At 39.1% G+C, this 15923-nt stretch overlaps 1 protein-coding gene across 1 annotated transcript in view; it reads left to right on the forward strand.

Moving 5' to 3' along the window:
• Positions 1-13992, forward strand: part of mbd2 (methyl-CpG binding domain protein 2) — a 74903-nt gene extending 60911 nt beyond the window's left edge. The window contains exon 7 of the mRNA XM_072692750.1: positions 13436-13992. The gene's annotated coding sequence lies outside the window, so the exon portion shown is untranslated. The remainder of the gene's footprint in view (positions 1-13435) is intronic.
• The last annotated feature ends 1931 nt before the right edge of the window (positions 13993-15923 follow it).

Here is a 15923-nt window from a genome sequence, read left to right on the forward strand (position 1 = left end):
CAGGAGAGCCAGAGGAGCGGAGCTGCGGCGGCGGATGGAGCTGGAGCGCCAGCCTATCTCTCTCTTCCACATGTCCGTGCGCTTCGCTCTCCCCCCGGCCCGCAATCACTCTAATATGCATAAATGGGGATAGATTTGATTATCCTCATGTACAATAGACAAAAGGCCGGGCTGCAATTACCCCTGAATGAGGTTTTTTTTTCCCTCCCCTTTTTATTTTTATTGCTGGCTCTAACTGTTCTGGTACCATAAAGGCAGTGCTTCTCGCCCTCAGACAAAAACAAAACAGTAAATAAATAAATAAATAAATAAAATGCACAAAAGACCAGCCGTCTATGTTCATGCTTTGTCTAGCTGATGCAGGAGATTTTATAAAGCTTATTTCTCACAATTGCTGAGATACGCTAGAGTGACAAAAGTATTGGGACACTCCCTTTAATCACTGAATTCAGGTTACTCATTCCGCCCCGTTGCCACAGGTGTATAAAATCAAGCCCTTAGCCATGCAGTCTGCCTTTCTTACACACATTAGTAGGTGGTTCTAAAGAGCTCACTGAACTCCAGCGTGGTTCTGTATGTAATAGGAGCTGAGCTCAGAGCAGAGTGCAGAAAAGTCTCCAACGCTCTGCTGCTGACTCAATAACTGCAGAGCTCCAGACCTGCTGCTGTTAAACGCAAAGGGGGACCAGCTTCTTATTAATGCCTATGGGTTTAGAATGGGATGTTCTGTACAAAGGATCCTGTAGGAGTAATATGGAAGTACTTATATCCATATACTTTTGTCCATATATTGTGTAATTGTGCTTTATTGCTTAATTGGCACCGGAGCCCAGTGAGGACTCATTACACAGCTGCACTAAACGCCTCCGAGTCAATTTAATACTCTTTACTGTGAGAGAAATTAGACACAAGCAGGGTGTGTGTGTGTGTGTGTGTGTGTGTGTGTGTGTGTGTGTGTGTGTGTGTGTGTGTGTGTGTGTGTGTGTGTGTGTGTCTGTATGCACGCACTGCGGGGGGCCTTCTCAGGCCTCCGGGGGGTGTTTAATAGAGAACAATGGCCTTAATTATTGGAATGATATGTATTTTAATGCACCATAACATATTAAAGAAGCATTACCACTCTGACATCAGAACAGCGCCGGAAAACGAGACGGATCCATTTAATGACTCGACTGGAGCTCTAAATAATACTCGCTCTCCCCCTCGCTCTCTCTCTCTTTCTCTCGCCATGACACATTCACTCTCTCTCTTTCTCCCCTTTACACGTTCTCTTGTGCTCTGATTTACACATACTCTCTCTCTTTTACACATTTCTCTCTCTCTCTCTCTCTCTCTATTACACATTTCTCTCTCTCTCTCTCTCTCTTTTACACATACTCTCTCTCTATTACACATTTCTCTCTCTCTCTCTCTCTCTCTCTCTCTCTATTACACATTTCTCTCTCTCTCTCTCTCTCTCTTTTACACATACTCTCTCTCTATTACACATTTCTCTCTCTCTCTCTCTCTCTCTCTCTATTACACATTTCTCTCTCTCTCTCTCTCTCTCTCTTTTACACATACTCTCTCTCTATTACACATTTCTCTCTCTCTCTTTTACACATTTCTCTCTCTCTCTCTCTCTTTTACACATTTCTCTCTCTCTCTCTCTCTCTTTTACACATACTCTCTCTCTATTACACATTTCTCTCTCTCTCTTTTACACATTTCTCTCTCTCTCTCTCTCTCTCTTTTACACATTTCTCTCTCTCTCTCTCTCTCTTTTACACATACTCTCTCTCTATTACACATTTCTCTCTCTCTCTCTCTCTCTCTTTTACACATACTCTCTCTCTATTACACATTTCTCTCTCTCTCTCTCTCTCTTTTACACATTTCTCTCTCTCTCTCTCTTTTACACATACTCTCTCTCTATTACACATTTCTCTCTCTCTCTCTTTTACACATTTCTCTCTCTCTCTCTCTCTCTTTACACATTTCTCTCTCTCTCTCTCTCTCTCTCTCTCTATTACACATTTCTCTCTCTCTCTCTCTCTCTTTTACACATACTCTCTCTCTATTACACATTTCTCTCTCTCTCTCTCTCTCTCTCTCTCTATTACACATTTCTCTCTCTCTCTCTCTCTCTCTTTTACACATACTCTCTCTCTATTACACATTTCTCTCTCTCTCTCTCTCTCTCTCTCTCTATTACACATTTCTCTCTCTCTCTCTCTCTCTCTCTTTACACATACTCTCTCTCTATTACACATTTCTCTCTCTCTTTTACACATTTCTCTCTCTCTCTCTCTCTTTTACACATTTCTCTCTCTCTCTCTCTCTCTCTTACACATACTCTCTCTCTATTACACATTTCTCTCTCTCTCTCTCTTTTACACATTTCTCTCTCTCTCTCTCTCTCTCTCTCTCTTTTACACATACTCTCTCTCTATTACACATTTCTCTCTCTCTCTCTCTCTCTTTTACACATTTCTCTCTCTCTCTCTCTTTTACACATACTCTCTCTCTATTACACATTTCTCTCTCTCTCTTTTACACATTTCTCTCTCTCTCTCTCTCTCTCTTTTACACATTTCTCTCTCTCTCTCTCTCTCTTTTACACATACTCTCTCTCTATTACACATTTCTCTCTCTCTCTCTCTCTCTCTTTTACACATACTCTCTCTCTATTACACATTTCTCTCTCTCTCTCTCTCTCTTTTACACATTTCTCTCTCTCTCTCTCTTTTACACATACTCTCTCTCTATTACACATTTCTCTCTCTCTCTCTTTTACACATTTCTCTCTCTCTCTCTCTCTCTTTTACACATTTCTCTCTCTCTCTCTCTTTTACACATACTCTCTCTCTATTACACATTTCTCTCTCTCTCTCTTTTACACATTTCTCTCTCTCTCTCTCTCTTTTACACATTTCTCTCTCTCTCTCTTTTACACACACACTCTCTCTCTATTACACATTTCTCTCTCTCTCTCTCTCTCTCACCCTCTTTTACACATACTCTCTCTCTATTACACATTTCTCTCTCTCTCTCTCTCTCTCTCACCCTCTTTTACACATACTCTCTCTCTATTACACATCTCTCTCTCTCTCTCTCTCTCACCCTCTTTTACACATACTCTCTCTCTATTACACATCTCTCTCTCTCTCTCTCTCTCTTACACATACTCTCTCTCTATTACACATCTCTCTCTCTCTCTCTTTTACACATACTCTCTCTCTATTACACATTTCTCTCTCTCTCTCTCTCTCACCCTCTTTTACACATACTCTCTCTCTATTACACATTTCTCTCTCTCTCTCTCTCTCTTTTACACATACTCTCTCTCTTTTACACATTTCTCTCTCTCTCTCTCTCTCTCTCTTTTACACATACTCTCTCTCTATTACACATTTCTCTCTCTCTCTCTCTCTCTCTCTTTTACACATACTCTCTCTCTATTACACATTTCTCTCTCTCTCTCTCTCTCTCTTTTACACATACTCTCTCTCTTTTACACATTTCTCTCTCTCTCTCTCTCTCTCTCTCTCTTTTACACATACTCTCTCTCTTTTACACATTTCTCTCTCTCTCTCTCTCTCTCTCTTTTACACATACTCTCTCTCTTTTACACATTTCTCTCTCTCTCTCTCTCTCTCTCTTTTACACATACTCTCTCTCTTTTACACATTTCTCTCTCTCTCTCTCTCTCTCTCTCTTTTACACATACTCTCTCTCTATTACACATTTCTCTCTCTCTCTCTCTCTCTCTTTTACACATACTCTCTCTCTATTACACATTTCTCTCTCTCTCTCTCTCTCTTTTACACATTTCTCTCACTCTTTTACACATACTCTCTCTCTATTACACATTTCTCTCTCTCTCTCTTTTACACATTTCTTCTCTCTCTCTCTCTCTCTTTTACACATTCTCTCTCTCTCTCTCTTTTACACATACTCTCTCTCTATACACATTTCTCTCTCTCTCTCTTTACACATTTCTCTCTCTCTCTCTCTCTTTTACACATTTCTCTCTCTCTCTCTTTTACACACACACTCTCTCTCTATTACACATTTCTCTCTCTCTCTCTCTCTCTCACCTCTTTTACACATACTCTCTCTCTATTACACATTTCTCTCTCTCTCTCTCTCTCTTTTACACATACTCTCTCTCTTTACACATTCTCTCTCTCTCTCTCTCTCTCTCTCTTTTACACATACTCTCTCTCTATTACACATTTCTCTCTCTCTCTCTCTCTCTCTCTTTACACATACTCTCTCTCTATTACACATTTCTCTCTCTCTCTCTCTCTTTTACAACATACTCTCTCTCTTTTACACATTTCTCTCTCTCTCTCTCTCTCTCTTTTACACATACTCTCTCTCTTTTACACATTTCTCTCTCTCTCTCTCTCTCTCTTTTACACATACTCTCTCTCTTTTACACAATTTCTCTCTCTCTCTCTCTCTCTCTCTCTTTTACACATACTCTCTCTCTATTACACATTTCTCTCTCTCTCTCTCTCTCTTTTACACATACTCTCTCTCTTTTACACATTTCTCTCTCTCTCTCTCTCTCACCCTCTTTTACACATACTCTCTCTCTATTACACATTTCTCTCTCTCTCTCTCTCTCTCTCTTTTACACATACTCTCTCTCTTTTACACATTTCTCTCTCTCTCTCTCTCTCTCTCTTTTACACATACTCTCTCTCTTTTACACATTTCTCTCTCTCTCTCTCTCTCTCTCTCTATTACACACATACTCTCTCTCTATTACACATTTCTCTCTCTCTCACCCTCTTTTACACATACTCTCTCTCTATTACACATTTCTCTCTCTCTCTCTCACCCTCTTTTACACATACTCTCTCTCTATTACACATTTCTCTCTCTCTCTCTCTCTTTTACACATACTCTCTCTCTATTACACATTCTCTCTCTCTCTCTCTCTCTTTTACACATACTCTCTCTCTCTCTCTCTTTTACACATACTCTCTCTCTATTACACATTCTCTCTCTCTCTCTCTCTCTTTTACACATACTCTCTCTCTTTTACACATTTCTCTCTCTCTCTCTCTCTCTCTCTCTTTTACACATTTCTCTCTCTCTCTCTCTCTTTTACACATTTCTCTCTCTCTCTCTCTCTCTCACCCTCTTTTACACATACTCTCTCTCTATTACACATTTCTCTCTCCTCTCTCTCTCTCTCTCTCACCCTCTTTTACACATACTCTCTCTCTATTACACATCTCTCTCTCTCTCTCTCTCTCTCTCTCACCCTCTTTTACACATACTCTCTCTCTATTACACATCTCTCTCTCTCTCTCTCTCTTACACATACTCTCTCTCTATTACACATCTCTCTCTCTCTCTCTCTTACACATACTCTCTCTCTATTACACATTCTCTCTCTCTCTCTCTTTTACACATACTCTCTCTCTATTACACATTTCTCTCTCTCTCTCTCTCTCACCCTCTTTTACACATACTCTCTCTCTATTACACATTTCTCTCTCTCTCTCTCTCTCTCTTTTACACATACTCTCTCTCTATTACACATTTCTCTCTCTCTCTCTCTCACCCTCTTTACACATACTCTCTCTCTTTTACACATTTCTCTCTCTCTCTCTCTCTCTCTCTTTTACACATACTCTCTCTCTATTACACATTTCTCTCTCTCTCTCTCTCTTTTACACATACTCTCTCTCTTTTACACATTTCTCTCTCTCTCTCTCTCTCTTTTACACATACTCTCTCTCTATTACACATTTCTCTCTCTCTCACCCTCTTTTACACATACTCTCTCTCTATTACACATTTCTCTCTCTCTCTCTCTCTCACCCTCTTTTACACATACTCTCTCTCTATTACACATTTCTCTCTCTCTCTCTCTCTTTTACACATACTCTCTCTCTATTACACATTTCTCTCTCTCTCTCTCTCTCTCTCTCTTTACACATACTCTCTCTCTATTACACATTTCTCTCTCTCTCTCTCTCTCTCTCTCTTTTACACATACTCTCTCTCTATTACACATTTCTCTCTCTCTCTCTCTCTCTTTTACACATACTCTCTCTCTATTACACATTTCTCTCTCTCTCTCTCTCTCACCCTCTTTTACACATACTCTCTCTCTATTACACATCTCTCTCTCTCTCTCTCTCTCTCTCTTTTACACATACTCTCTCTCTATTACACATTTCTCTCTCTCTCTCTCTCTCTCTCTCTTTTACACATACTCTCTCTCTTTACACATTTCTCTCTCTCTCTCTCTCTCTCTTTTACACATACTCTCTCTCTTTTACACATTTCTCTCTCTCTCACCCTCTTTTACACATACTCTCTCTCTATTACACATTCTCTCTCTCTCTCTCTCTCTCTCTCTCTCTCTCTCTCTCTCTTTTACACATACTCTCTCTCTATTACACATTTCTCTCTCTCTCTCTTTTACACATACTCTCTCTCTTTTACACATTTCTCTCTCTCTCTCTCTCTCTCTCTCTTTTACACACACTCTCTCTCTATTACACATTCTCTCTCTCTCTCTCTCTCTCTCTCTCTTTTACACATACTCTCTCTCTATTACACATTTCTCTCTCTCTCTCTCTCTCACCCTCTTTTACACTACTCTCTCTCTATTACACATTTCTCTCTCTCTCTCTCTCTCTCTCTCTTTTACACATACTCTCTCTCTATTACACATTTCTCTCTCTCTCTCTCTCTCTTCTTTTACACATACTCTCTCTCTATTACACATTTCTCTCTCTCTCTCTCTCTCTCCCCTCTTTTACACATACTCTCTCTCTATTACACATTTCTCTCTCTCTCTCTCTCTCTCTCTTTTACACATACTCTCTCTCTATTACACATTTCTCTCTCTCTCTCTCTCTCTCTCTCTCTCTTTTACACATACTCTCTCTCTATTACACATTTCTCTCTCTCTCTCTCACCCTCTTTTACACATACTCTCTCTCTATTACACATTTCTCTCTCTCTCTCTCTCTCTCTCTCTTTTACACATACTCTCTCTCTATTACACATTTCTCTCTCTCTCTCTTTTACACATACTCTCTCTCTATTACACATTTCTCTCTCTCTCTCTCTCTCTCTCTCTCTCTCTCTCTTTTACACATACTCTCTCTCTATTACACATCTCTCTCTCTCTCTCTCTCTCTCTCTATTACACATTTCTCTCTCTCTCTCTCTCTTTTACACATACTCTCTCTCTATTACACATCTCTCTCTCTCTCTCTCTCTCTCTATTACACATTTCTCTCTCTCTCTCTCTCTCTCTTTTACACATACTCGCTTTCTCATCCTCCTTTACACATTTTCTCTGTCCCTCTGCCTTTCTTTACACATACTCTCTCTCTTAAACACACTCACAGAGCCTGACACTCTCCTTTACACATACCTTTTGTCTCTCTCTCTCCCTCCCCTCCCTCTACCCCACTCTCTCACCCACCCCTCTCTCTCTCCCACCCCCTCTCTCTTGCTCTACCTCTCTTGTACTCATACTCTCTTTCTAAAATATCGGCCCATCTGTCTTCTCTATTCTCTCTCTCTCTCTCTCTCTCTCTCTCTCTCTTCATTTTAGTTTTTAAGTGTCTCCTTCTTTCTCCTCTTATTTTCTCTTTCTCTAACTCACCCCCCCCCCCCTTCCTCCTCACTGGGCAGTACTGGTATATCCTCTGGGGTTAAATTCAGACACTGCTACGCTGTTGTGGTTTGATCATTAGGTGCCTGATCTTTCTCAGACGTCAGCCTGGTTCTGGCAGTTGTCCTTTTACGTGAAGGTCACACGAGATGGAACTAGGTGTGTTTTCAATGCAGACCCCCAGCAGAAATTACACACTCCATTACACTGAGAATCCCCACAAAGCCAAGCCCTGCATCATGTAGTTTCAGTCCAGCTGTGCTGCAGCTGACCTGTCTGTGCTCCTCCTACAAACACATTCTTACGAAACTGTGGAGCACAACTTTTCTCCAAATGCAGAACTTTTGAGATTCATCTCGAAGGATATGAAGGTTTTAATTGGGATGTAGCAGTTCTTTGGTCTGATACGATACTGTAGAGTCCTGATTCCATTATCAATACGCCACCAGTAATCAGGGTGCTTTACTGTAGTGTCTTTATGTCTCCAATTCTATACAGTGCTTTATAGTGTAGAATATCGTCACTGTCAATAAATATCAACTTTACAGGAGAAGGAAAAAAAACTCCTTAACTTTCAATGAAAGTCAATGATAAAAGATTTTATTCCAAGTCATTTTGGAGCATTTCTATCAGTCCATTCATCACAAAGTTGTGTTACAATATAAAGAAGAACAGACCGATTCAGGTTATGTCAAAAAGTGAAAAACAGCAAAGACGGAGATACAAGCTTATATTATAATTTATTATTACAGCTACAGTAAACAGCAGCAGTCTCACTGTGTTCTCTATAAACACGAACGAGTGGTTCGGGTGCTGCTCCTAAAGGCGTGATAGAAAAATCCATTTACAGTCTACAGGCCTTCATCCCTAATCTCCTTTCAGAATGCTCTCTATCCCCGTCATCCGGCTCTTTTCAGGTTTCTCCTGTCTGGGGTTGTTGACAGTGCAGGTTTGAGCTTGGCTTTAGAGCCTGCTGCATCTCACTGTCTGTCCTAGCTGGGCCTGTAGCAGTCATAACAATGCAAGCGCAGCCATGGCATTTCTATTAATGTACCAAGACCAGGGTTACTGTACTAAATGGACAATAGTAATGGGACACCTGCTCATTCATAGTTTTTTCTGACATCAAGGGTATTAAAAAGAGCTTAACCTGCCTTTGTTGGAGTAACTGACTCAACTGTCCAGAGGAGAAGGCTTTCTACTAGATTTTGGAGGAGCTTTGCTGTGAGGATTTGATTGCATGCAGGATGCTGGATGATGAGCACTACCCTACCTCATTATCCCCAACTCCTTAACTCAACCCAAGTATTTGATGGAGCACCAACCATCATTCCAGAGAACACAGTTCTTCCACTGCTCCACAGCTCAATGCTGGGGGGCTTTATACCCCTCTAGCCCACACTTAGAGTCACACATCTGTGTCAGTAATGGTAATGTTAATGTTAATAATAACACTCAGAGATGAAATATCAGTATCAATCCTGTAGCAAATCTCTCCTGAAATAGCACACACTCGCACTGACTGCAGGGCTGATGTCATCTCTGGTTTGAGTAGTTTGTACTTATTCTTTTGTACTGCACTCAATTTGACTCAGACTCCAAAGTGCTATTAACTGGAGAGAAAATCAGCATGAAGCCAATTTTACCTAAGAACACGCATGTAGAGGATATTCAATGCTGCTGCCCTTAAAGTCTAGAATCTCCTGTTTACGTCAGGATGTGTGCTGAAAAATGGCAAAAAAAGAAACAGTCATGTGTAGTGATTTAATAGTAATTCTGCTCAGATATATGTGTATGTATGTGTGTGTGTGTGTATATATATATATATATATATATATATATATATATATATATACACCCAGCCTTGTTCCTCATTTTAGATCTTAAAGCCACATGTGTGTGGACACAAAGTTTTACTTAAACAAATACCTGTTGTAGAGCTGTTATTCCCACTACAGAACGGAAAGCTGCGACTGCACTAGGGAACTCTCTCCTGAACTGCGTAACACTGCGTAATACCCAGGCCAGGGTCAGCCAGCCTAGGACCCTGGGAGCATTTGGGGTTTAGATGGCTTGCTCAAAGGAACCTCAGCCATGGATGATGGATGGATTCATTGATGGATTCATTGATTCATGAATGAATGGATTGATTGATTTATGGATGGATGGATTCATAGGATTTGTGGGTTGATTCAGTCATGGATAGATTGATTAATTCATAAGTGGATGGATTCATGGATAGATTGAACAATTAATGAATGGATGGGTTGTTTAATGGATGGATTGATTAATTAACTAATGGATGATGGATTGATGGATGGATTGATTGATTGAATTGATTGGATTGGATAGGTTGATTAATGGATGGATGGATGGTTGGATTGATTGGATGGATGGGATTGGATAGTTGATTCATGGATGGATTGATTAATTAATTAATGGATGGATGGATTGATTAATGAATTTGTGGATTCAGTTAAAAGAAACACTGGATTGGTATTGGCTGGTATTCATGATTTCATTGATTCATTGATAGATGGATAGATGGATGGATTGATTCATTAATGGATGGATTGATTGAGTCATAAATGAATTAACTGATTCATGGTTGAATTGATTAATGCATGAATGATCGATTGATTAATTAATTTATGGATTCAGTTAAAAAACACAAGATTGGCCGGTGTTCAAAATGATACAGTTTCGTTTTCACTATAGAAAACAAAAAGTGGTGTAGTACCGTCTAGAACCATGGACACACTTTCATCTCCAGCTGCAAAAAAACGCTACCTTCCCTCTTCTTCAGCTCCTCTTCCTTCTGACCCTGTCATTTTCATCTGTCGAAAAGCATTTGTTAATGTTTGATTCATTAAGTAATCTGTTTTTTCCGGCTTTATCTTTTGCCGCTGCGCGTTGCCGCTAAGTATGTATAATTAATGCTTGCGCTGCAGGCAACTTCTTAAGTTGTAGGGCAGTTAGTGTTAATTACCCGTTTTCCCCAAATCTCAGCCTCAGTAAAAAGCATCTGTTAATGGAGATGCAAATTATGCATGTGGCAATCTTAGATTGATTATAGGCCTTTTTTTCCACTCTGTGTTTTCAGAACGGGCTATTGGCATACCAAAAATTGCTTAAAAGGCTGGTGCATGTGACTTGGGCGGGATCGCAGAGTCAGGCGGCGCTTAATTTTCACAGCAATTGCGCAAAATGATTCATGCTTTAAAAACGTTAATCAAAAGCACTTTCAGGACTGATGAAGTACAGTCGCTCGTAAAGCACCTTCATTTTCCCATATTAGAGAAAATTGCCAGAAACTATACCACTAACATCCATACTGGAAGAGCTAGTCAGAGGAAAGCCTCCATCTGCACACATAAAAATGATGGTGCTGTTTTTTGGGTCCATCATGGTTTTGGAACATTTCTGTAGAAGAGATTTAACAATAGAGCACAAGAGGGAGTGTGTTATTTGCGATGACACCCAACCTTGAGTGTTTTAGTGCTTTTATACCAAATAAAGAACAAAGTAAATCAAAGAAGCCCTGAATGTCATGCGGTGTACCTAGAATGCTCTAGAAATGGCTACACAAAATGTAATATATAGGATATAAATATAAAAATATGCTATTCTATACTATTCTCAGATCCTTAGTAGTAGTTCCACAGCAAATGAGTTATTGTTGTGCAATAATAATAATAATAATAATAATATTAATAATAATAATTAATAATAATAACTAAGTGGAGGTTTGTTAGTTAGGGTACCTGTTAAGCCCTGAATGCAATCCAGGGTACCTGCTGATACTGTAAGGCTGTGGTTATTATGGTACAGATGGAGCCATAGAACTGTCCAAGTGTGAAGTTCAGCCAGAGAGGTTATGAATGAGGAGACCAGCCACTGGTTTGAAATATAAATGGGAGTGTGGCATCTGTATACGGATGAAATCCTACCCTTCATCAAAAATCACCCGTCATCATACTACTTAGACAGGCCCCTCCTAACTAATGTGGAGATCTGCGCCCTGAAGCCCTGTAGCCAATCATGTTTTTGTGCATTATTGAGCCAAACACTACAACACTGTTCATGGAGATAGGAGCCTGGTCTTACTGGAAATTACTGGTCAGCTCAACCTTCTCAATAGTGGTCACCATGTCAACGGAGTGATACGGTTTAGTGTGGGAAATACTAAACAAATACCAGATAGGACACTTAACCAATCAGATTGTGAGGTCTGAATTAACTTTGAAACATTAACGGTGTGGATGTCAGGGGTTCTTTACCAACTTTCTCTAAGGTTTGTTCAAAACCCCCTGGTAGCATCTTTATTTTTAAGAGGGTGGGCTGACTGGTTGGTTTGGCGGCTGCTCTTTGTGTCTGCGGATGCCAAGTTACATGTTGGAGAGTCTGTTTTACAATTGTGTATCGACAGGTGTATATAGGGTGTTTGCAAGAGCCTGTGCCCTTCAGCAACACACAAACACACACACACACACATTTGCACTCTCTCTAAGGATCCTCGTCCCTTGCTCTTGTTTCATGTTCCACTGAGCCTGCTGCAAACCTGCTATTGATTTCTGCTGATCCTGGAGGGGTTTTAAGAACTCCTGTTTGTGCTCCGGTGTGAATAAGGCCTTTCCTCAACAATACACCTCGTCTGAAACCCTTGGGCAGCCTGACCTCGCTTTAAAGGTCATGTGCTATTTTTAAACACCTTGCTTTGTTAAAGCGATGGTTCAGCCGAATACCAAATGTGCACACTTTCGCCTCTTGCTCCAGACGTGTTTGGTGTGTTGAGTTTTTGCACTGGACCTACTGGAGCTACGAGGCTAAAAACCTGTTTCGCACCAGAAGCGTCACGACCCACGTGGTACGCCAGAACCCCTCTGTGACGCTTGTTATTCCACACCGGCTGTGAGACTCAAGCAGTTTCTGTTTGTCAGCATGGAAAAACAAGCGACCGATGGCTTTATTGTTTGTGTGTTGCTTAAATAAACTGTATGTAGACTTCATTTAAGCGTGTCCTTTATTGAAACTGCTTAGCGCAGAAAGGCTAATTACTAATACACACTGAGGTGCATTACTCAGTAACTACAGGGACTTCTGTACAAACTGGTGGGGCTATTTTCTGCTAATAGATGTTAGTAATAACTCCTACGGCCCGGTTTTAATTAAAGGGTTAATTAGCTGTTAACAGACCTCACTGCTGCCCGCATGTGTTGACTATCACTGCTGTCAATGCAAAACCTTGTACCTCCATTTGGTCATCATGTGTATCATCGTCATCTCCAGTCATGAGTACAAATGCACAGTCAGTACTACGACTATGACTTCCCAGTATTTTGAAAGATTTCACGGGTGTATTTATTTATTTATTTATTTATTAATAAGTTATATGACTGGAACTTTTGTAAAGGTTTATGGCTTATTCTTTGATCAAGAGTACATAGAAATTATGTTTTTTTATTTCATCCTCTATAAAGTGAAGGCTTTAAGCTGTGTAAGCATTTTTATTAATATGTTCAAGTATTACAATGGCTGTTAATCATCCATCAAATCCATATCACAGTAAATCACAGTAAAATTGACTTTGAAGATGTAATTTTGAAGATGATGTAATTTTGCTTTTTCCCATTTTTTCCTATAAATGTTGATGTTTTTCTATAAATGATCAGTTTAACCTCTAACATCTATTCTGAAAAGACACAATGGTGAGTGGTTTGTATGTATAGAAGTGACGCAGCAGTGTGAGTCAATGTGAGTCCTTGTTCTTACCCTTACTTTTCTTTGTCTCCACAGAATGCACTGAATTCAGGCCACACCCCACTGTCGACCTCCTGGAGATGATGTCATCAGTCCAGCCTCCAGAGCCGGACCACAAACCCAAGCACACTTTTCGTACCCTCTTACAAATAGCTTCAACCAAGGCCTTTGTTTCTTTTCTTTTATTTTTTTTGTTCATTTTTGGAACTAGAGCGTATATTTTGGAGTACATATCTATATCTGATCAGAACAATGCTTATTTTGTGTCGAAGAAATTTGAAATGATATGTTCATTTTATACAGACTATACAGATTACTGAGCAATACTCCTGGGAAACTGAGTCAGGTTGCAATCTGCTGATTTGTATTGCTAACTCTTTTCTTCCGTTTTCGTTTATTTTTGTCGTTTTTTCGGTGTCGATGGTTGTAAGGGATTGTTCTTTTCAGGGTTTGTAACAAATTAATAATGCATTTACATGCTTATGAGTGAGAATTTGCTTATTTAAGACAAATAATTTTATACCGTGAGATAAAAAAAAAACGTGTACATTTTGAGCCTCAGTATAGAATAAATAAATGATTATATTCATGTATCTGTGCTGGTTATGGGTTTGCTTTAGACCATGGCTTTAATCTGTCACTACATGGCACCACACACGTCTACATTTGCCATGGGCAAAATGCTTTTTTAAGGAGGGAGCAGTTCTAAACAGTGCTGTGTTTTTTATCACTACATAACACACTACGCAGGTTGACTCACATGTTGGTTTGTTTGATTTTACTTGTTATAAATCAGAATAATCAGAACTGTGCAGAGAGGTCAGCTCATTAATGAGAAACAGTAGATTTCACATTTACATTTTAGATATAATTTTTTTATGCATTTAAATTGTTGTATTTTTAATCTAGTGTTTTATGACTTACATAATTTATAGATACAGAATAATTAGTAGACACTGAATATCTAGCAGGCACTAAATTAGTCATTGCTAAACAATCACATATTAAATAATTAGAATGCACTGAGTAATTAGTATTAAATAATTTGTAGATGCAGAAAAATAGATACTGATTTTTTTAGCAGGCACTAAATGAGTGAATAATCACTTGATTAATAATTAAATGATTAGTAGGCTCTGAATAATTAGCCATTAGTACTAACCAATTAGTAGTTTCTGAAAATGATGACATTAAATCATTTGTAGATATAGTAATAGGTATTGACTAGTAGATGCTGAATAATTAGCAGGTACTAAATGAGTGATTGCTAAATAATTACTTATTGAATATTTGAACTGAGCAATTAATAGCTACTACATATTTTGTAGATACAGAATAATTAGTATGTACTAAAAACTTGTAGGTTCTGAATAATTAGCAATTAGTACTAAACAGTAGTTTCTGAAAAATTATGACTTTTTAGGTCATTTGTAGGTACTGAGGAATTAGTAGGTACTAAATAATTAGTAAATACTGAATAATTAGCAGGTACTTAAGAAAATTATTGCTTATTGAATAATTAGGAACTAAGTAATTAGTGGCTACTACATATTTTGTAGATACTGAATAATTAGCATATACCAAACTAGTAGGCTCTGAATAATTAGTAATTTGTACTGAACAATTACTAGTTTCTGAAAAATGACTTCTTACTGAATAATTAGGAGTCACTAAGTAATTAGTAGGTACAGAATAATTATTACTTATTCAGTAATTACTACTTATTGAATAGATAGTTGGTACTAAATTAGTAACTTTTTACTACTTATAATAATAAGTATATACTGATTAGTCATAAAATAAGGCTTAATAAGGTTCAAGAGGTCAAAGTTATTTAGCCAAAACCAAAATGTGCTTATTTGTGCCGCATCTTCCTTCCAGCATCTACAGCATTGAAACCTCAAAATCAGACAATCAGACTCATTAACAGTAAATGTTAATGGTAAGAACTAGTTATTAATTAAGAGCTTCTCTAGAATACGCAGCAGGACTCCACCATCAAGGTGCGTATCGGCATTATTTATGGTGCTGTAATCCGCAAGAAGAACACGGACGGGTTCTGATCTTTTCATTACAGCCATGGCAAGTTCCGCAGGGCCGCTGGGCGCCATCATTTGCATGCGCTAATGGTCCGCTGATGCCAAGTTGTTATCAGTCTATGGTATCCCACCACCCACCATCCCCCTCCCCTCGCTGGCAGATGCTTGCTTACAAAATGTAATCCATTTGCATCTTATAATGGTCATGTTTTGCATAAATTCTTGGACTCAGGAAATGGTGACTGGAAGCCCCCTCATGCTTATTATTGTCATTTTCAAAGATGCAACTGAGCTCTTTGAGAACCACATATACAAAGCCCATGAGTCTGTGCGGTCTTGACCACATCTGCATCTTTAAAACTTAATCAGCGCTCTGCAGACCCTGGCAGAACCAAAAACCGGGCAGATATCCAAAGCCAGCGAGTTAGCATCTCAGCCCAGTTAGTGTCTTGTTAAGGAACTGACACATTTTCCTGCTGTTCCAT

This window comes from Salminus brasiliensis, chromosome 1, assembly GCF_030463535.1.
Source record: "Salminus brasiliensis chromosome 1, fSalBra1.hap2, whole genome shotgun sequence".
NCBI classification, from domain to species: domain Eukaryota; kingdom Metazoa; phylum Chordata; class Actinopteri; order Characiformes; family Bryconidae; genus Salminus; species Salminus brasiliensis.